The sequence below is a fragment of the Neoarius graeffei genome, chromosome 7 (assembly GCF_027579695.1).
Source record: "Neoarius graeffei isolate fNeoGra1 chromosome 7, fNeoGra1.pri, whole genome shotgun sequence".
Lineage (NCBI taxonomy): Eukaryota > Metazoa > Chordata > Actinopteri > Siluriformes > Ariidae > Neoarius > Neoarius graeffei.
The window spans coordinates 58,378,933-58,401,066 of NC_083575.1; positions in this window are offsets into that span (position 1 = coordinate 58,378,933).

Here is a 22,134-nt window from a genome sequence, read left to right on the forward strand (position 1 = left end):
AAAAGCTGAAATTCTAATCTATGAGCTCATATTCATTTTTTATCTTAAGCCCAAATGTCTTCAATGTATCACGAAAACAAAAAATTGTCCTTGCTATTCCAGTACTTTCAATGTTATTTCTTTTTAAAATAACACATTTTATTAATTGGTTTATTATTAGCCTTAGATTATGTGGAGTGTCTGCTGTATAAGTCCCTGTGAATTAACTGTTACTATAGAAACAAGAACACATTACAAGAAATGCATTAAAGTAAGCCTATTGGTCATGTTATAGTCAGAGCCATGCAGAAACATCAAAAAATTAATCCATGCCTTCTGAGCCGGGAATTCAACAGATGAAATTCACATTTTGACTGATCAAATTTCACATTATATGGCCAAAGTGTGTGGACACCTAACAATTTAATGCATACTGTATGTGGGCCTTCACCAAACTTTTGCCACAAAGTTAAAAGCACACAATTGGATGTGAATGTCTTTGTACTCTGAAGCTTCCCTTTACTGGAACTAAGGGACCAATGACAATGCCCATGTGCACCAAATGAGGTCCATAAAGATATTTTTGTATGGTCAGTGCAGAAGAATTTGAGTGACATCAACTCCACTGAACACCTTTGGAATGAATTGGAACGCCGACTGCACACCAGGCCTCCTCGCCTAACATCAGTGCCTGACCTCACTAATGCTCTTGCACAAGTTCAAATGGGCACAAGTTCCCACAGATGCAATCCAAAATCTAGTGGAAAGCCTTACCAGAAAAGTGGAGCCTGTTATAGCAGTAAAAGAACAACCAACTTTCGAACAGGCCATTTGCCATGCAAGAAGCATATATGGGAGTACTGGTCAGGTGTCCATATATTTTTACATGAAATGTAATATCATACTGTAGCACTTGCAGTTCAGGGGAAATGAAGAAACTGGAGACAGGCTCGTGACAACTCAAGGTGCATTTTAAATTTTCCTCCTAGTTTTACTTTTCAGTGACTTTATTTCACTTTATGCACGCACACACACCTCTCTCTCTCTCTCTCTCTCTCTCTCTCTCTCTGATTACTGCCTTCTCTCTGCAAACACACATAAAGGACACATATAAATAAACTCCCAGCAAACCAACACAGGTGAGACTCATAGCATGTTACCTGCTGGTTCTACCTGTCACCTCTCCTTCCATAGCTGATGCTTGACCACAACCCTGCTGCCACATATACTTTGAATCAAAGTTTGCTTTACAGTTAATTTCAGCACAACCAATTGTTCAACCTACCTGTGGTATGAGATACCTGGCAAATTTCCTCAAAACTTTTATTTTTAATAGTTTCACAGAACTTTTTAATTACCAAGGAATTTCATCAAATGCAAGTGTGTATTTGATGTGATTTTTTTTTTTTTAGTGAAAAGAACATTTCCACGCAAATAAACTCCACTGATGTTTGGCTAAAAATAAATAAATAAATAAATAAAAATAACAATTGGTTTATGCAGGATCAGGAGTCCTTTCAAGTGCCGTCACTTCAATTATCTTCAAAATGGAACCTTTATTTTGGTTTAGCATGACTTGAACCTGACCCCATTTCTTCAAGCTTGTTGAGGATTGCATGCTCTTTCAGTGCTGCTTTTTTGTAGCGGCACTTTTTACTCATTTAGAATTCTTTTTGCCTCAATTTATTATTCATTCGATTTCATTAATTTTGTAAAATGTTCTAATCGGATGTTTCTAGTACAGATAACAATCTGTTTATCATTTTTGTGCATGCACAGTATTATTTTATGTCTGCCTTTGTAACAGTTACCATATTCAGAGGTACAAAAATTGTAAAACTTTTAATCAGCATTTAATGAAATGGGTCAGTGGCAGACTGGTGAAACTGGGCAAATGTCTGTCTATTTCACAAGGGCTAACTTGTTCTCTTTTTTCTTCTTTTTTTTTTTTTTTGCTTAACTACAGCTCACTGGTAGCTTTGGCTCCGGTATGAAACAGTAGCCTTAATTACAAATTGCAGCACATGGCTGGTCAGCATGAAACAAGCTGTACTACAGTGTTGGGCTGAGTGAGATTGTGGTGTCACACCAGGAGATATATTCTTCAGCCATTTAGGAAAATGAACAAATAGTTCTGCAAACTACAACATTGCATCATCATATTCCATGTTTATGATATGTGCATATTTCTCCATTCATTAGGAACCACTACATTATATATGATTATAAACCCTATTTAAAGTTTTTTTTCAAGTATTAACTTCACTTACATCCCTATTGAGGCCCACTTTACACGGGGACGGTCTGAAACAAAAATGCAAAAGTCCGTTTTCGTTCTCACTTTTTTCCGCGTCTACACGACCGTTTTCAAGGAGGAAATCTGCATCTATACGGTGACGCATAAATGTGTGGAATTCAATTGGATGTGCATGCCAGGTGGCTAGGTGGTGCTGTGAAAGACCTCCGCTATGTCTGCACGCATGCGCAACGTCTTCCGTCTTGTCTGATCTGCACATCTGCGCCGCGAAAACTTTGACTACTCTGGCTATGGTAAGTAAGAAAGTAAGTAAAAAAGTAAGAGCATACTATACCCGCCTCTGTTCATTAACGGTATATGTGCAGATTCGGTATAGATGTTCGAAGGACTCCTGGACATTTATTAAAGCTGCCAGAGCAGCTTGAAGGTCCGTTGGATCGATGTAATCAGACATGCTCTTACTTTTTTACTTACTTTCTTACTTCCCGGGCTGGCATGTACAGTATATGACATACGTATGACGTAAACGCGTACCCGACGTGAGCAGATCTGAGCAGAGTTTCGCGTATTGGGTAGTTTAGACGGCTATGCAACGGGGGCTGTTTTTAACTTATCCACTCTGGAAGGCATTTTCAATTTTTTCCATTTTTCAGCCTCGGAAACGCCGTCCCCGTGTAGACGAAAGGCACTTCTGATAAAATATTTAGTCGTTTTTACCCGACAGCGTCCTCGTGTAAACGGGCCCTTAAAATAAATAGTACTGACTTCACTTAAAACATGGCATACCCTCAATAAAATAAGCTCATTTTCAACACATCCTACTTCTCTCATTAGTATGGTTTGGCTTGGTAGCTGTTACTCACCATGATGTTCACTATGTTCTCTACAAACTTTCACGCCGTAGTTCATTTCTCTAAAATTGCTTTTATTTTTTATTTTTTTAGATTGCCACACCCACCGCTATCTTGCCAACTATCTGGCCTGTGGCTAAGTGCACTAATGTGGTTGAATAGTTTCCCCTCACCATCCTATGTTCTGTTCACTGCTGAGTCTGCTAAATTATCTGGATTTTCACTAATATGCAGCTCTAGGCTCAGAGTTAGTTTTCTTCAATGCACTGACCTTTCATTCTCTTCACGAAAATAATATAACCAGCAGTCATTTTTTATTTATTGTGTATGATAGAAGTGCTAACAGAATTTTTATTTATTGTACTAAAGTTACATCCCTGTAAAACACTTGCAAAAAAAATGAATATATTTTGTTCAAGCATGGAAAAAATATTCAGACTGCAGTTTCCCAAAAGAAATTAAGATCATTTAAACTGTGTGAAATATGATGCTGTCTCTATAGTGGTGTTTGATGCTTTTAGGAAAATTGGCCTGGACCGATAAGTATGTCTTCTATTTAAAAACACTGTACATTGATGGCTTGTCTGGAAATTGACCAGAAATAAACCTCATGCTTTGCATTTTACTTCGAGTTACACTTTGAATCCTGCTGCTATGGTTATTTCAGAATAAGTTCACACAGCATCACTGGTGTGAAGCACCACTCTTGTACAGCACCCCCTTGTGAAAATCTCCAGCCTGCTAAATGTGAATGAAGGGGAGAGTAAAGGAGGGTGAGAGGGAGTGTAGAAAGAAGGGAATACTACAGTTAGCTATAATATATTATCCTATATCCACCAACATGTGCACGGGCAAATTTAGCTTAATGTCAATTCCTATCAGGATAAATTACATTTGAGTATACACAAAGTATTTTTGTGTGTCCCACAGCATAAAAACATGTTCTGCAAAACTCTAAGATGCACTGATCTGATTTTATCTTAATTAGGGCCGGTAAGTAATGTAAAGGTGGAGACAAGATCTGTACGCAAGTGGCTAGATGAGGAAAGGATTTATATGAGTACACAGTCAGGTCCATAAGTATTTGGACAGTGATGCAGTTTTAGTAATTTTGTCTCTGTATTCCACTACAATGGACTTGAAATGAAGCAATCAAGATGTGGTTGAAGTGTATACTTTCAGCTTTAATTCAAGAATTTTAACAAAAATATTCCATTAACCATTGAGGAATTACAGCCATTTTTTACATAGTCCCTACATTTTCACAGGCTCAAAAGCAATTGGACAATTGACTGATAAGCAGTTTCATTGCCAGGTGTGGCCTGTTTCCTTGTTATTTCCAGACAAATTAAGGAGATAAAAGGTCTGGAGTTGATTCCAAGTGTTGAATTTGCGTTTGGTAGCTGTTCACGGGAGCTCTCAACTCTCTTGACTGTATAATATAAACAAGTTTAACAGTCAAAATATTTATTCAAGTGTTTTTTATAATGAGTAAACAGAAAAGAATTTTTAAAGCCGAATCACTTAAGAACATTGGCCTTAGCATCATGTTCATCATGTTGACAGTAAAATGAATTCTAATACAATTCCATAAGATCCCAGAGAGTTGATTTACTTACTGATTAACATCTTGGTGGAGCCAGTAGTCAGAAATGCATTATAAATCTTTTGATTCTAACATTATAAAATGCTCTTAATTCATCAAGTCTTATATAACCACAATACAGTCATTCATTTGAAATCTTTCACAGAAGGTTTGGAGAAGTGACTGTGATTTTTGGTCTGAAAATCATAAACTATAAATGTACCGAAAACAAAGTTGCTAAACCACCTATTACCATCTAACTTTTTTCAGGCCCTCACAACTCGCTAGGAGGCTAATAATTCCCAGTACCATTTGTACCAGCCAGTTTGTTATCATACTAGCTTCCTGGTTATCATATAGGCATACATTTAAATATGTTGGCTTTGCTTTAACCTCGTCAGTGTCAGAGATGGGGGGGTTGAAGATGGATGTAATCGCAGGATGGCGTTTATTTTCAGGCGTGCACATATGATACAGGAAGCGTGAGACAAGGACAGCATGACATTAAACAAAACAAAGCAGAGTCGATAACCACAGTGACACAAAACAAGGCTCGGAAACATGGAATACAAACACATGATAAAGTGAGAACACTTCGCGAAGTCTAGTGCAAAGAGGAGTCATTTTATGAGCACGCTGATTGCACTTAAAACAGCAACCAGTGATTCTAATAATGATTGGTCCTTACAGCATGCACAACACACTCTGTGCACGTCAATGAGAGTAACCCCTCGAGGTGCACCAAACTTGAGCATGCGCTGATGTGACAGGAAACACACACACACACACAAAAAAAAAAGGAGCTAAAACCATCCTTGGTCAGCCCTGGGGCTAAGGACTTGGCACTGGATGATGTCCCCTCAGAGCTCCACTCTGACTCTGGATGGACATGGCACCAGAACCTGGGCTTAAGCAGAGGCTTGGGTTTCAGTGGGGCCTTGAGTAGGGGCAAGGATGCAGGCAGAGGCTTTGGTTTGGGCTTAGATGCAAACACAGACCTGAGGATGGTCAGGGGCTCAGGCATAGACATGGGCTTAGGTACACACATGAGCATGGATGCCAATATAGACATGGTCTTGAACATGGGCATAGACGTGGGCTAATGCATGGATTCATACATGGGTGTAGACTTGGGCATAGACATGGGCTTGAGCATGGGCTCTTAGATTCAGACATAGGTATGGGCTCGGGCATAGGCCTGAACCTGGGCTCAGGCATAAATTTGGGCATGGGCATGGGCTCCAACCTAGATTCAGGCATGAGCTCAGGCAGAGACAGACATAGACCTGAGCATGGGCATGGACCCTGGCATCAGCATGGGTATGGACTCAGGTGTGGACCTAGGCTTGACCATGGGCATGGACCTGGCATCGGCATGGGCATAGACTCGAACATTGCCATGGGCATGGACCTGGGGTAGAGCATGGATCCTGGCATCAGTATGAGCATGGATTTGAACATGGGCAAGGACTCAGGCATTGGCAGGGACTCAGGCATGGACCTAGGCTTGAGCATGGGCATGGACCCTGGCATCGGCATGGGCATGGATTCAAATATGGGCATGGACTTGGGTGTAGACCTGGGCTTGAGCATGGGCATGGACCCTGGTGTTGGCAGGAGCATGGATTCAAACATGGGCATGGACTCAGGCATCAGCATGGGCATGGACTCAGGCATGTACCCTGGCTTTGACTCTGACCTTGGCATGGGCTTGGACTCTGACCTTGGCCTGGACATGGGCTTAGATCTTGTTCTTGGCATGGGCTCCAGCGTTAGCATGGGCATGGACTACGACATTGGCTTGGGTTTTGATCTTGAGATAGGCTCCAGTGTTAGTACAGGCATGAACTTGGATGTAGGCTTGGATTCAGACCTTAACTCAGAGGCAGATCTAGACTTTAAGTGATGGTCTCATCTTCTCTGAAGCCTGGCGGTGGAGCGACGATCTTGTCCTCGCTGAAATCTGGAGTGGAGGCTGCCCTGTCGACCTCTGGAGCGAGCAGTGGAGCAGAAGCCACCCTATCGGCCTCTGGAGTATCAGCCCCTTCAAAAAAAAATTCTTGGGGATCATTCTTCCCTGAAGCCTGGAACCAGAATTTGAGCATTGCACTGAATGACTTGGAGCTCCGGAAGCATGGGTGCTTCACTATGAGTAGGCCTTCAGCCCACTAGCATGTTGGTCCAGTGAACCAGAAAATCATGCAGCCTACCCACAAGCTCTCCGGAGGTTTGGGCTCCACCAAGTCCTTGTAAAAGAGGCTGCACTGCAGCAAAAATCCATTGGGCAGATCCTCCACCTTGTCATATAGTGCCAGTATATCCATCCCAAGCCGCTAGAGAAACCACACCAATCCCAGCTTAGTCATCTTGACACTAGCGCGGGACTGCATGGTGTACCTGCTCCTTCCCGCTATTTCCATGGTTAAGGCAAAGTATTCTGTCAGAGATGGGGGTTGCAGACGGATGTAATTGCAGGAAGGTGCTTATTTACAGGCATGCACATATGATACAGAAAGCATGAGGCAAGGACAGAGTGACATTAAACAAAACAGAAAGCAGAGTCGATAACCAGGGTGACACAAAATAAGGCTCGGAAACATGGAATACAAACATGTGATAAAGTGAGAACACTTTGTGAAGTGTAGTGCAAAAAGGAGTCCTTTTATGAGCCATCGATTGTGCTCAAAACAGCAACAAGTGATTCTAATAATGATTGGACCTTACAGTGCGCACAATGCGCTCCATGCACGTGGAGGAGAGTAACCCCTCGAGGCGCGCCAAGCTCGAGCACGTGCTGACATGACAGTAAGGTTTATTTTGTTGAAATTAAACACAGTTGAATAGTAAATTCCACACTGAACCAATTTCAAAAAGCAGCCATGTTTGTTGTCGCTTTCCATAGTGCTTTGCAAGCTAGCTTCTGTATTCAGATTTTCAAAGTTTCTAAACATTTTTATTTATTTATTAAATTGTGTGGGGGGGGGTCTGAAGTTAGCTTGTTTTTAAAGTTGACTGCTTTTCTCTAAATTACTCATTGTCTGTTAAACTTGACCTTTTTATTTATATAAACTTGACAACTTCGATTGAAGACGACTTTTTTTAAAAGTTGACCATTTCTAGTTAAATGCAATCATCTTTTTAATTGATTGTGTTTAGTTTAAATTTGACTGATTCTATTCAAATATTCCAATCCCTTTTTCTAAGTTTACCAATTTATTTGAAATTGAGATTTTTTTTTTACTATTTCTCCATAAAGTCCTATAAAGTCAGTCCTATTTTTAAAATTTTACCTTTTTTTAAAGTTTATTTTATTGAACATTTATTTCACAGATCCAGTCAGCCACCTGTAAAACAGAAACAATTTAAGTTAACGCAATACATACATTCACACACACACACACACACACACACACACACACACACACACACGCATGTATGTGTGTGTGTGTGTGTGTGTGTGTGTGTGTGTGTGTGTGTGTGTGTATATGTATGTATGTATGTATGTATGTATGTGGGTCTGTCTCAGAAACTGGGTACTGTGGGGGAACCCCACTAAATATACTCACAGTCAATAAACTATATGGTTTTGAATGGTGATGTTGGTTTTAATTTGAAATAAAATGATGAAAGAAATAATACAGATAAAACTAAATCTTTGATGTGAATATTCAGAATTTGGCAAAAATTCTGCAAATTTGTGGAAAAATGGCGGCTTGGTCTGGGACATGATAAATGGTTGACTACATCACATTCCCTTAAAAAGGTTGTAGTCCACTGAAAAGTCTACAGTTATCACTAATTGTATTTTAAGTTGTAACTTTATACACGGGCGGCATGCCTTTATACACGGGTGGCCTTGCCCTTCATGGCCATCATATTCAAGAAATAAATTTAACAGCTTGTGCCTCTGCAGTAGTCTTTCATAAGTCTTGAGATCTTTACCTGCCCCCTTTATAAATCTCAATCTATTTTTTTAACTGATGTTTTATGGCTGTTTTTGAATTTAGCCTTGAGTTTAATCTGGTTTAGTAGAGCACTTTAATCCCAGACACAATTAGTCCTATGCAGCCACATCTAGCCCCTTCAGTACAGGCTAAAGCCCGAGGCCAAAGCACTAGGTTCTCCTACTGCCCACACTGAAGATTACAGAGGAGCAGAATGACTGCTTCTCCACATACCCTCTAATGCATGTTCTGTAGTTAATAGTGTTAAAAATCTGTTCTCAAAAGTCTTAAGATGATTCTCATGCTAACTGATGCAGAAGAGCACACTGGACAAGCATAGCTCCTTGGAATGAAGATATGCTACAGGGGTGTACCTTGCATAATCATAAAATTGTCCCCAAGGATTCTTTCTCAGTTTCTGGCAGAATAGCTTGATATATACAGTGTGTGTGTGTATATATATATATATATATATATATATATATATATATATATATATATATATATATATATATATATATATCAAGCTATGGAATATCAGGTGAAAATTCAATCCAAATTGGTTGAAACTGCTCTCACTGAATTCAGAATTGAATGCAAAATAACATAATTTCTACAGAATTAAAATGTTTTTCCGTTCTTGAGATATTACAAATCAAAGATTGAAAAAAATGGCTTAATTTGTAGAAAACTGATGTAATATTATGTAATGGGATAACATGGTCCAAAATGGGCCTCATTAATGAATGAGATCAAAGTTTTTTCTTAATAACTTTTCTGGTTTTCAAGATACTTACATGGAAATTGGCAGGCCCAGATGGTTGTATACCAAATAAAATTTTTTTTAAATTAGTGAAAACATATTATGCAAATTAGTATTTAATGAGTAATAATTGTGATAATGGCGGCACGGTGGTGTAGTGGTTAGCGCTGTCGCCTCACAGCAAGAAGGTCCGGGTTCGAGCCCCGTGGCCGACGAGGGCCTTTCTGTGCGGAGTTTGCATGTTCTCCCCGTGTCTGCGTGGGTTTCCTCCGGGTGCTCCGGTTTCCCCCACAGTCCAAAGACATGCAGGTTAGGTTAACTGGTGACTCTAAATTGACCGTAGGTGTGAATGAGAGTGTGAATGGTTGTCTGTGTCTATGTGTCAGCCCTGTGATGACCTGGCGACTTGTCCAGGGTGTACCCCGCCTTTCGCCCGTAGTCAGCTGGGATAGGCTCCAGCTTGCCTGCGACCCTGTAGAACAGGATAAAGCAGCTAGAGATAATGAGATGAGATAATTGTGATAATTTAGTAAAAATGTTAAATTGGTACACTCAATAAAAAAGTAATAAAATATTATTTCTAATACCCTCTTTGTGCTCTGTAGGCCTTTGTATTTCTCAAAAGTAGGGCCTGCTCATTTTTATATTAAAGAATATAAATGATAATATTCACAGCTTTCAAGGCTAACCATGAAAAAATTGTGTGAGCCATGTCAAATAAACAATTCTATTTAATTGAATTGAAATTGACATTTGCATTTCTGACTTCTGTGTTTTAATATCATTCCAACCACTAAGATCTCAATATTTGTCATCAAAACAACGACAGTTATATTCTAAAATAGTTATTTACATGAATCAGTTTGATTTGAAAAAATAAGTCAGTAAAGTTATGAAAACTCACTTCAAAGTCTCCCATGAATTATAACATAAAACTAGCAGATGGAAAATTTTGCTGAATACTTCATCAGAAACAGTAAGAGCTACAGAACATCCCTATAAAAGTTATCTGCTTGATATTCATGAGTAATCCAGTCAGAAAACGATTAGAAGAGAGAGAGCCTGACCACTTTCCTGTGACAGAGTGTGAAAAATCACCGGCAGTTTCCCTGACGTCACACGAGCAGAGAGTGCACTCTGTTGTACCAACTACAACTTACCATTACTCCCAAAGTACTGAACAGATTTTAATGAGATAAATTTATTTGGAAAGCAGAGATTGTAAGCTTTTTAATTATAGTATTCACGATAGAAAATATTTAAGAGTTAAGCAGTGACAGATCTGGAAACTTAGATGAGCGTCTGCATGCGCAATTTTCACAGCATGGCCAGCGAGTGTCTGATATGCGTTATATATATATTGTGTGCCTGCTCTCCCACATCCACATAGCCACAATGTCTGCAGGCCCTAAATGTCAATAGTATTATCAGCCAGCTGTTTTTGGTCAAATTTGCATCTGTTCGCATCAGTTTAGATGCAGTTCTAAAGAGCAGGAGTTCATAGTAGTCACAGGCTTCATGGTCATATCGATGAGGCTGCACTCAAAGCAGGGAAGAAATGCATTTGTGATATCAAAGCTGAACAAATTCCTTGCTACCCCCATGAGCTCGTCCTACTCTGAGCTTCAAAGTGAGGAATGAAAAAGGGAATGAACAGATTGTTTGGCAGTTTTCTGCTGCAGGATGGATGGGCAGTTTAGGTAGATGGACAGATAAATCTATGCTCATCATGTTTCTCTCAGAGGTAAACTCTAAGGTGGCCAAATGGAATCACTTACATGTCTATGCTTAATACACCACATTTAAAAGTTTTATTTATATATTGGCACCAGTTATAGTCCTTTTGGGAACCACCGCTGTCATAGCACAATTTGCATACCCACAATGCCAGAGGGCAACAACATACTGTCAGGCCCCAAAGTCATACGAAACGTCACGCAGAGCCGACACAGATGCACTACTTTTGTTTACAGTGAGGAGGCCTGCTCTGATCCAGTCCTTCTACTCACGCCACAGCCTGAAACACCTTTAAAGCTGAGAACAAGCACAGCAAAAGTGACCAAGTGCCACATATGACCCACAGCAGAAAATCTAGAGTTTGAGTGCAGGCTTAACAGAACTGGAGAAGAGATCAGCCAGCAACCAAACCAGTCAAGCCAATCATAATTAAAAAATCTGTAAAAACACATGCAGACAGCCCAGACAATCTATGACCTCACACAATCCAAATAAGAAACTGCAAGTGAGAAGCAGCAGAACAGTTACTCTCAATCAGAAACAAAACCACAAGATTGTAATTGTTTGCAAAGTGACAAATGACTCATGTTGTGTGCATATACCTTATGTGTGCTGTCTAAAATGAGCCAACACTCTTGTCAGAAATAGGATTTCTCAACACTAGTGAGTACTAGAGTGCAGCAGCGTTGGAGGGGACGTCAGCCTACGCCAGGGGGCATGCTGGGGATAATTGGCTGACCGGCATATTGAGAACGAGGAACTGCTTAGGGGGGTCAGTGCTCTGCACACACAGTGAGTCATTAGTGACCAGTGCTGAATGGAATATTGAGCTATGTTGAAAAAAAAAAACTATTAAAATTTGAGCCAGGCAGCTGTGCCAATATCGCAGAAGCAGGTTGATGGAGGGAGATTAAAACTTTATAGGGCCGATTAGCAACAGTGGCCTCTATCCACCAGAGTAGGGCACAGTGGTGCTGGGGATGGAGCAGAACCAGGACAACAGTGGACAATGAGAGAAGCATTTTAGCCTTGTTGAATGCAGTGACACTCAGAGACTCAGTAAAGTCACATTGACCATAGCAACAATGAAACTCAGGCAGCGCTAATGAATTCAGCACAGGTTTTGTGGGTGGAATTGTAAGTCTTTTTTTTTTCATTGAGAGAGCAGTGTGGTCCAAGTTTTTAGGTGACTGTGGTAGTGTAAACGCAAAAAATATGATAGAGTAGAGACTGCTAAGCAGAGTAGTGCTTGGCAGCCTTGTGTTGATGAGATACTGAATGGAAAACTAAGTCCTAGGGACAGTTTAGACAGGAAGGTACACCTAAAGGGAAAAGTAAAATACTCGATCAAAACATAGCAAAATGACCAACAACCTCCCCTTTGAAACAAAAGAATCTATGATCTGAGAGTAGGCAAGTAGTCAGAAAAAAACATCGCCTTGGTATCTCCTTTTATCGGCTGCATTAATTTGCTCTCCAGAACAACAAATGATTTTTTCAGCTCTTTGGAGATTTTTTTCCTTTTATGTGCTTCTCAGACATTAATTATATATTTATATATAGAATATGCAAAAAGAAATCACAATGTTGGAAGGCATAGTGATTAAATATTAAACAATGCAGAAATTCTGTTACCTAAAGGGATGCTATTTCTTTTTCTTCTTCTCCCCCCCCCCCCACTTCAGCCTCTTTTTTTTCCTCATCTGTTTCTCTTTGTGCTGAAAGTTCCTTTATAGCAAGCTATGCTCTGAAGGCATGCATAGCAGGCTGAGATGAAGTTTGTCTCAGTTGTGAGGCAGCCTGGGTCATTTTGCAAAACTAATGTGTCAATACTTGCCGGCTGAGGCACTGACCAATATGTTGGCAATATGCATTAAGTTTGAATTATTTCTTTTCCCCTTGGCTGCCATGGAGAGGTGGAGAGAGAGAGAGAGAGAGAGAGAGAGAGAGGGGGCACTCTGCACACACTTTGGCCCTGATCCTCAGGGAAGCATTAGCAAACCTTTGAAGGGGAAAAAAGGCATCTGCACCATAACTGAGACACTGTAAGGTGAAGGGTTCATAGTCCATTCCACCACAGTGCTATTTTAGCTGCTTGGCTGAGGTGAAGAAAGGGGAGGGGGGAGGGAGGACGAGAAAGAGGTCTGCACTACCACTGCTCTCACATTAAAACTGAGCCTTTTCCAGTGACTGTCAGCCTCTAGCACTGATGAAGCACCAGGAAACTTTCCCATTTGGAATGACATTCAACAGTCATTCAGTGTGAGTAGGGAGATGAGCCAGGAGACCAGTTCAGTGTGTGTCCAGTTCACTGATTCATACACTGCCATTTACTCTTATACAGAAATGCTGCCAGTTGCCCAATAACTGATAAGTGATTGATAAGTATTAAACAACAACACCTCCACCACCCCCTTGTCCTTTAGCTATAATTACAGCTTTGATCTATCCCGGATACGTCTCTGAGTGATGTGGAAGCTGATTTTAGCCTTTTCTGTTGGTGGACAGCAATTTTCAGGCCACGCCACAGCTGTTCAATTAGATTTAAGTTTAACTCCACTACTCCAAAACACAAATGCCCTTTTGTTTTTCCAAGCCATTTCTTTGTAGATTCCCCTATGCTTTGGTTCACTGTCCTGTTGGAACATATATTTTCACCCTAAATGCAGATGTTTGACTGACTGACTGACTGACTGACTGACTGACTGACTGACTGACTGACTGACTGACTGACTGACTGAATGGAACAGGTTCGCCTCACCAATTTGCCTATATTTAGCTCCATCCATGTTGCCTGTAATGACAACAAGCTTTCCATTTCCTCCTTCTGAAAAGCAACCCTACAGTATGATGCTACAACTACTATTCTTGATCATAGTAATGGTGATATCTGAGTGTTGGGCTGTATTTGTATTGTGCCAAAAATTATACATTGGCTTTAGATCAAATGGCTCAACTTTAGTCCCATCAGACCACAGAATCTTTTTCCAGAAACTCTCAGATTTTCTAACATGGCCTTTCTCAGAAGTGGCTTCCTTCTGGCCACTATCCCATACAGGCTGGATCTGTAAATAGCTGATGATATTGTAGAGGTATATGCAGGTTCTCCTATTTCAGCCACTAAGCTCTGTCATGCCTTCAGTGTTGTAGCCGGACTCTTGGACACTGCTCGTAAAATTGCCTTTCGTGCCCAATTACTCAGCTTGGCCTAATATTGGTAGTGTCTTGTTTATGTCATATTTTTTCCATTTTGTTTTAATGGTTGTCACAATGCTCCAAAGAAGGTTCAAAGCTTTGCTGATGCTTTAATAGCCTTATGCATCTTTTTTCCTCATAACAGCTTCATCTCAAAGCTTTATGGTCAGTTCCTTGGTCTTGGAGACAGCAGGATTAATCTGATTTGCCATTTTCGCTGTGAGACCTCCCAAAGTCAGTGACGGATTTTGTGCAAATATACACAGGTGGATTTAAAGTTAACACAGGTGTACCCTGTTTAACATATTTCAAGTGAGCTCTCAAAAATGAAAGACTAGTCCTAATTGTGATAGCTTAAAGAAAGGAGGGGTGAATACCTATGAAGTCTTTAGATTTTTTTATTTTATACAGTACTGTGAAAAAGGCTTAGACACATGTTAAGAAATACATTCAGAAATAATTAATTTAAAAGTTTATAAGAAACAGTAAACATCCATCCATCTATCATCCGTAACTATTTAGCCTGTGTAGGGTCGCAGACAAGCTGGAGTCTATCCCAGCTGACTATGGGTGAGAGGCGGGGTACACCCTGGACAAGTCGCCAGATCATCGGAGGGCTGACACAAAGAGACAAACAACCATTCACACTCACATTCACGCCTACAGTCAATTTAGAGCCACCAATTAGCCTAACCTGCATGTCTTTGGACTGTGGGGGAAACCGGAGCACCTGGAGAAAACCCACGCAGACATGGGGAGAACATGCAAACTCCACACAGAAAGGCCCCCGTCAGCCACTGGGCTCAAACCCAGAATCTTCTTGCTGTGAGGTGACAGTGCTAACCACTACACCACTGTGCCACCCTTAGAAACAGTAAACAGTAATAAGCTAAACAAAACACCAACATTTGGTATGAAACCCTTTGCTTAGTGGACATCTTTTGTGCAGTTTTTGAAGGAAATTTGCTGGTAAGTTTTAGCATCTGCCACAGTTCTTCTGGAGACTTTGTTTACTTGCTACTGTTGTTGTTGTTGTTGTTGTTTTTCCAAGTAAATCCTGACAGCCCTCTTTATGTATTTTGTTTGAAAAGTGGTGTATTACATTAATATATTACTTTCTTTACTTACTTTACATTTTTGTATACCATACACAGATAGATGGTCATTCAGGTTACACACTTTTTCAAGGGCCTAATAGTAATCGAGTTTCAATGGAGAAATAAGTCTTGTCACTCCTTCCTAAAATCTAAGCCTTATGTTATTGGGCTTGTACAGGTTGTTATTATAAAGTAAAGAATAAAACATCCATGATTTATAAAACGCCTCAGAAAATTAACTATGAATGGAAATAGTCGTATAATTGGTCTATAAAAGCATTGCTGGGGATAAAAAAGAAGAAAACGACACTAAGAAAGGACTTGCTACTTACTTCTGATATTAAAGAGTAAATCTGGACATCACACACGCACGCACACACACACACACACACACACACACACACACACACATGCTCGCACATTTGCATGTGCCTTTTGGGCGTTTTTCGAAGTCAAATTCAAAGGCTCCATATAGGTCACTCCAGAACCAATCAAAAGTTAGGTAAAAGCTTTTCAACCAAGGACAAGATTACAGTCTGCTGGAGTATTTTAAGGGCAAAACTGATTGGAAAAAAACCCCACATCATATTAAAATGCATCATTTTGCATCAGACAGGAACAAACAAGTATGAACAAAAGAGGTGGAGTTAGATTGCTAAAGCTTCCCCTTTGTAGAGGCCTGCTCTGGCCCTGGGCAGACGAGTGATTGGCAGGTTGGGGGAAGCAGGAGTGAGACCCTGAGGGTAGTGTGCGCAGCAGGGATTTGGGTTTCACTATGGCCTCCCTCTCCCTGCACATTTGAAATCTAAGAATAAACAGTGATAAGGCTTAAAACTTTTCACCCCTGTTTAATTTTGCCCGCTTCACTACCTCGCCAGGGACCCTACCTCAGAACGACTCTGAGGTGTGTAAGAGAGAGAGAAGGAAGATAGTGAGGTAGTGAGATAGTGAGTGGCTGAGTGAGGGAAAAGGTGACTGAACAAATGTGAATGAGGGGAATACACACATTTTTGTTATCCTGCCTGCGCACACTGGCCTGCATGAGCCCTCTGACTATTACACTAAACACCTTTACCTGGATGACTTTTTTCTCCACATCCCACTTTCGTGGAATTATGAAATGATTAAAGTTTGGGAGAAGGGCTATGTCTGAAGCGTTACTTTCTATCTTGCTAACATCGTATAATTGCCACCTCACCGTTTCACTGCATTTGACAGAATTTTGACATCCCCACCCTCCCTGGCTCCTCCATACTTTTCAACGACTCTGACTCAAGCAACCCAGAACTTCAGTGCAAGTTCTCAGAGTTCTTATCCTTTTACAGTTCCACAAGCACTCCATAATACATGGTCAAAAGTGTGGTCTACACTCATAAACAGCCATTCTCTGCAAGGAAGTACTTTTCCCCTGTCCCGGATCCCATTAGATGTTCATCACACAATCTATTAGCTTCCTTCTCTTCTTACCTTCTTGAGTTTGCTTTCATATCAAAAAACGACCACCTGCCTTGTGTCGATCATATACTATATGATGTACTTACTAATAAGAGAAGCAGGCAATGTCAGCATTATTTTCCCACTCTGGTCTCTGAGCATGATGAGGTTATGGTTGTACAATAAGAATGTGTTTAAAGTGGGTTTGTAACAAGCACATGTGTTGAAAATAAACACTCCAGGAAAAATCCATTAATACCAAGGTCCCTGCTTGGTTTGGCTTTGTTTTCTCTTTGATTTGCTGCTATTGCAATTTTGCTGGTTCACTTGTGTGAGGTCCAGGGAACAAATTCATGGACTGAGCAGCTGAACGTGATCTTTGATTTTTGACTCCTTTTCTTACTAATTAGAACGAGGAAAATACATCGCAGCACATATACAGTATGTAGGAAATCCCATTCCAAACACATGTGCACGGACAATCATTCTTCCTCCATATGGTTTTCAGATTTGTGTGATTAAGGTAAAAAGTAAAAACATTGCACTGGCCTTGAAATAGCAGCTGGCATATTGCCCAACTTGCATAAGTTTTCACCCTCCCTCCTTTAACTTTTCCACATTTTACAGTGTTACAACCAGGAACTGAAACAGCCTTAATTGGCATTAATTGGCATTATACTACATGGTGGTACAGTGGTGTCGTGGTTAGCACTGTCGCCTCACAGCAAGAAGGTTCTGGGTTCGAACCCAATGGCCAACAAGGCCATTTCTGTGTGGAGTTTACATGTTCTCCCCGTGTCTGTGTGGGTTTCCTCGGAGTGCTACGGTTTCCCCCACAGTTCAAAGACATGCAGATTAGGTAAAATACCCAGCCACTGAGGTTGCACAAGCCAGTGCATACTTAGCGCCAGTCCCAAGCCCGGATAGATTGGGGAGGGTTGCGTCAGGAAGGGCATCCGTTGTAAAACCTATGCCAAATCAAATATGTGGAACAGATCTGCTGTGGCGACCCTTAATGGGAACGGCTGAAAGAAAAAGAAGAAGACAATATGGGGAAATAGCTCATAATACTGAAGTAGGGGAGTCAATATAGATTTACAAAAAAAAAAAAACTTGAAAGTTGTGATTGCATAAGCATTCTCCTGTTGTACTACTGTTGCTGTGAAACCCCTGAATTAATTATTGTGCAAGCAGCTTCCATCAGAAGTCACATAATTAATTGAAGGCCCTGCATTTAATTCACCTGCATATGATCAAAGTGTCACATGATCACAATATAAATACACTTGTTCCTGTAAGGCCTAAGATAACATCAGATTTGTTGCTGCTTAATGAAATGTTGGTTACTATATTTCTACACCAACACAGAGACTCTCATGTTTTGTGTCTTCTTGAGCCTTTCATCTATTTATATACATGTAATGTTCAAAAATCCCTTCCTCTGTATCCCTCTATGGTATATGGTATATCCCATTTCTCATTTGGTATGGTCCATTTCCATAACAGAATTATGATGATGCATCAGCGATTCCTTCAGTTCATATATATTTAAATAATATTGGCTGGCTTTTTTTCATGATATATCAGATATATTTCATTCAGCTAGCATGATCTTGAACGAGTTGAAGATGAGTTCAATACCACCCCAGCTGAATGGAACATTATCTAATACACCATGAAAAAAAGCCAGCCAATATTGTTATTATTATACATGCACATTCCTTTTGGGTGTTCAACACATCTTTCTCTTTCAAAAATCTTCCATATTTAAGGATGTTTGTTTACAGGTTGTCACAGTCGCTCGCTAGCATGGAAGTTTTACGTCTCTGACGTGTGATGTCATGTTGTCTTGACAACCATGCAATATCATAAACCATATTCAATGCTCATTCTACATTCTACATGTAGGATAAGTGATATGCTAACAATATTGCATGCTGTCAAACCAAATGAATGAAACCCGCTAGAAGGGAATAGAACACATTCCATCGAAAAGTGTCCTGTATGTATAATAATTTTATATATATATATATATATATATATATATATATATATATATATATATATATATATATATTTCATCTCTTTATATACCAGGAGTGGTAATAGGTAATTGAGCTGACCATGCTTGGCTTGTCATTTTTTAATGTAATTGCAGTAGCATTCATAGAGCTCTGTTTAATACCAGCAGCTTGCATCTCAGAAAATTCAAGACTCCTACCAGGTTCAAGGAGAGCTGGATTTCCTCAGAGAATGAATGATGTGCAGTTTTCAATGAAATTGCTTTGGATTTTTGTTTCTGTGTCATTTGTGCGGTAATTGTCAAAATTTGATCCTGGTAAATGTTTCGCCTTCTAACTTATATACACCTTATACACCAAAATAGACAGTGAGTGTGTATTTTACGTTCATATATTTGTCAGTTACAGCAGTAAGAGCTAACACACTTATTCGCATGCTGTGTGTAATAAGACGGCTTTGTGTCTTGCTTCTCCTGTAATATTCACTGCCTTCACACAGTTATTCCTTTTTTTATCCACTTAAATCTAGAAAGAAGGAAGCACCTATGCATTAGATTAACATTAGATGTGAGGAGTCTCTTGAGTACGACGGCATATTAGGGCCATGATAGGTTAAAAAAAAATGAAGCTCAGGGAGGTGGTAATATCCTGAGAAAAAAAACCTCAGGATTTCTGAGATTAAGGTCAGATATTTGTAAGAAAAAACTCAGATATTCTCTGAGATGAAAAATTCACAAATTTGCAAGAAAAAAATATGGGAAAATCTGAGGGTTTTTTGCCAAGGAACCAGATTGCTTTACTTTACACCTACCTTGTACCTTGATCCGGTCTTCATTCGTCTGTAGACGAGTCTACCTGCTCACACTCAACCAAACGACGTTTGGTGACTCGCAGGAGGTGACACCAGTTCAAGCGGTCTAGCGCTCGAAGTTTCCCCATAGAGAAATTGCAGCCTGTGAATGACTCTAGGTCTTTCTCTAAGGTCTTGATTAGGCCCAGTCTTGGATGTCCGATCCCTCGGAACCCAAGTGCAGGCACCCAATTCAAGAGAAATTTGGGAAGTCTGCCCTCAGACATCCTCACTATGTGTCTGAAGTACAGAAGGTGGGTGTAGCTTATCATGATGTCTAGGCTTCAGCAACCAGCTCTTTCCCTGATCTCTTGGTTGGATATGTGATCATAAAACCGAACCTTCAGAATCCTACGGAGACAGGTATGATGGAAGGTATCTAAATGGTGTAGCTGCTGTTGCTTTAAAGCCCAGGTGGCACATCCATAGAGCAGTGGTGTAATAACTCTGTATTCACAGGTTTTGGTCTTAGGGTGAGGGAAATCCCACTGTTCCTCCAGATGTTGCTGAGGGAATTGAAGGCACTCGACACTGTACAAGGCTAGATCAACATCACACCACAGACACAATGGCTGAGCTGAGAGGTCTAGGAAATATATATAAAAGAGTAAAGTGCAGCCCTGTGATGACCTGGCGACTTGTCCAGGGTGAACCCCGCCTTTCACCCGTAGTCAGCTGGGATAGGCTCCAGCTTGCCTGCAACCCTGTAGAAGGATAAAGCGGCTAGAGATAATGAGATGAGATGAGATGAGATGAGATGAGATGAGATGAGATGAGATGAGATGAGAGTAAAGTGCATTTCGACCAGATTTCCCAGAATGCACTGCAGCGAGGAACCCTGGAAGCATGTGATTGATTGTTGTTTTTCCTGGATGCAACAGGAGATGAATGTATAAAACACAGCTTTGGTTATCTGTGTCCTTTTTTTGTCTTAGCTGTTTATAAATGTATAATTATGGTGCAAGAGCAGTTTCCCATTACTTTCAATGTATGGATTCTTCTCATCAAATCTTTGTTCATCTGAAATGCCTGAGCTGAGAGTTATAGGAAATGCAGTCTTTCATCCTTAATCACACAATATATTAAAGAGCTAAGAGAATTCCTCCTACATTTCCCAGAATTCACTGCTGCCCGGAAGCTGGGAAGCATGAAATCTGAGTTTCCGTTCTTTTGTTTGTTTGTTTGTTTGTTTGTTTGTTTGTTTGTTTGTTTGTTTGTTTTTTCTTGTAAATCTATGATTTTATAATCTCAGAGAATTTCTGATTTTTTTTCTCGGGGTTTTTTTGTTTTGTTTTTGTTTTTAAATCTTGGAAATTCTGAGTTATTTATCAGAATATTATTACCCCATCCCCAAGCTCTGTGGGTGGTTTGGGTTATTTGGGGGGGTTGGGGTTGGTTTTTTTTTTTTTTAACCTACAATGCCCATTGCACTTGAGTGGGATGACTACTGTATGGTTTTAATATAATTCAATGCTTTGCTTGCCCTTATTCTCAATTATATATCTCAATGGTAGAAATACTTCACTGTTAATATTCATTGCATTGTCAATAAGCTAACCTGTGACATTCAGTCCAACAGAGTTAGTGAACTGAATTTGAGTCAGAATGTGAGTCAGGACTGAACTTGAGAGAGAAAAGAGCCAGGGAAAAACATGAGAGGTGGTTAGGGTGGCTTAGTGTCATTTGACAGCTATAATTACAGGCCTGCCTTGCTCTCACTGCTTCACTATTCTGTTGAGCAGTCCTGATCCGTTGCATTGGCTTTACCTCCCTGACTGACACCAAAAAGTGACTTCTAACTGAAAGCTTTTCAAACAAGTCCACCTGGCAGCACTCGAAGGAACTGTGCATTTTTGTGAGCTTGGACTCTTTTACAGCAAGTCTGTGATGTGTCTGAACTTAAGTTGTGGCACTGATGTCTCATTGGTGTCTGTATTTGTCTGCATGAGTATTTCAGTATACCAATGTAAAGAAAAGCGAAATAGAAGTGAACAAGGAAAATGAAGGTTTTTAGTCTCAACAGAAGGGACTATCCATAGAGAGAGAGTGAAATCTCATTTGCAAATCACATGGTAATTGGGCAACAGTGCAGGAGTTTGTAATGTTTGTGTATTAGCGTCTCCTCCCTTCTGCCAGAGCAGACTGCCCTGATCCCTCAAACACCAACAAAGACATTGTAAATAAGCAGAATAAACCGGTGTGTGTGTGTGTGTGTGTGTGTGTGTGTGTGTGTGTGTGTGTGTGTGTGTAGCCATCGAAATAAATAAAATGACTCCCAACTTCAAGATATCTCAGGAGGGGTTGTTAATCAAAGTTGGCAGTGGGTGGAGTTATCTGCTGTCTGGGTAGTTAAAGTTAGCAAATAACTTTTTTGGAGTCATCTAGTAAATAAGGGAAAAGTATTCTGCCTTAGAGTCACTG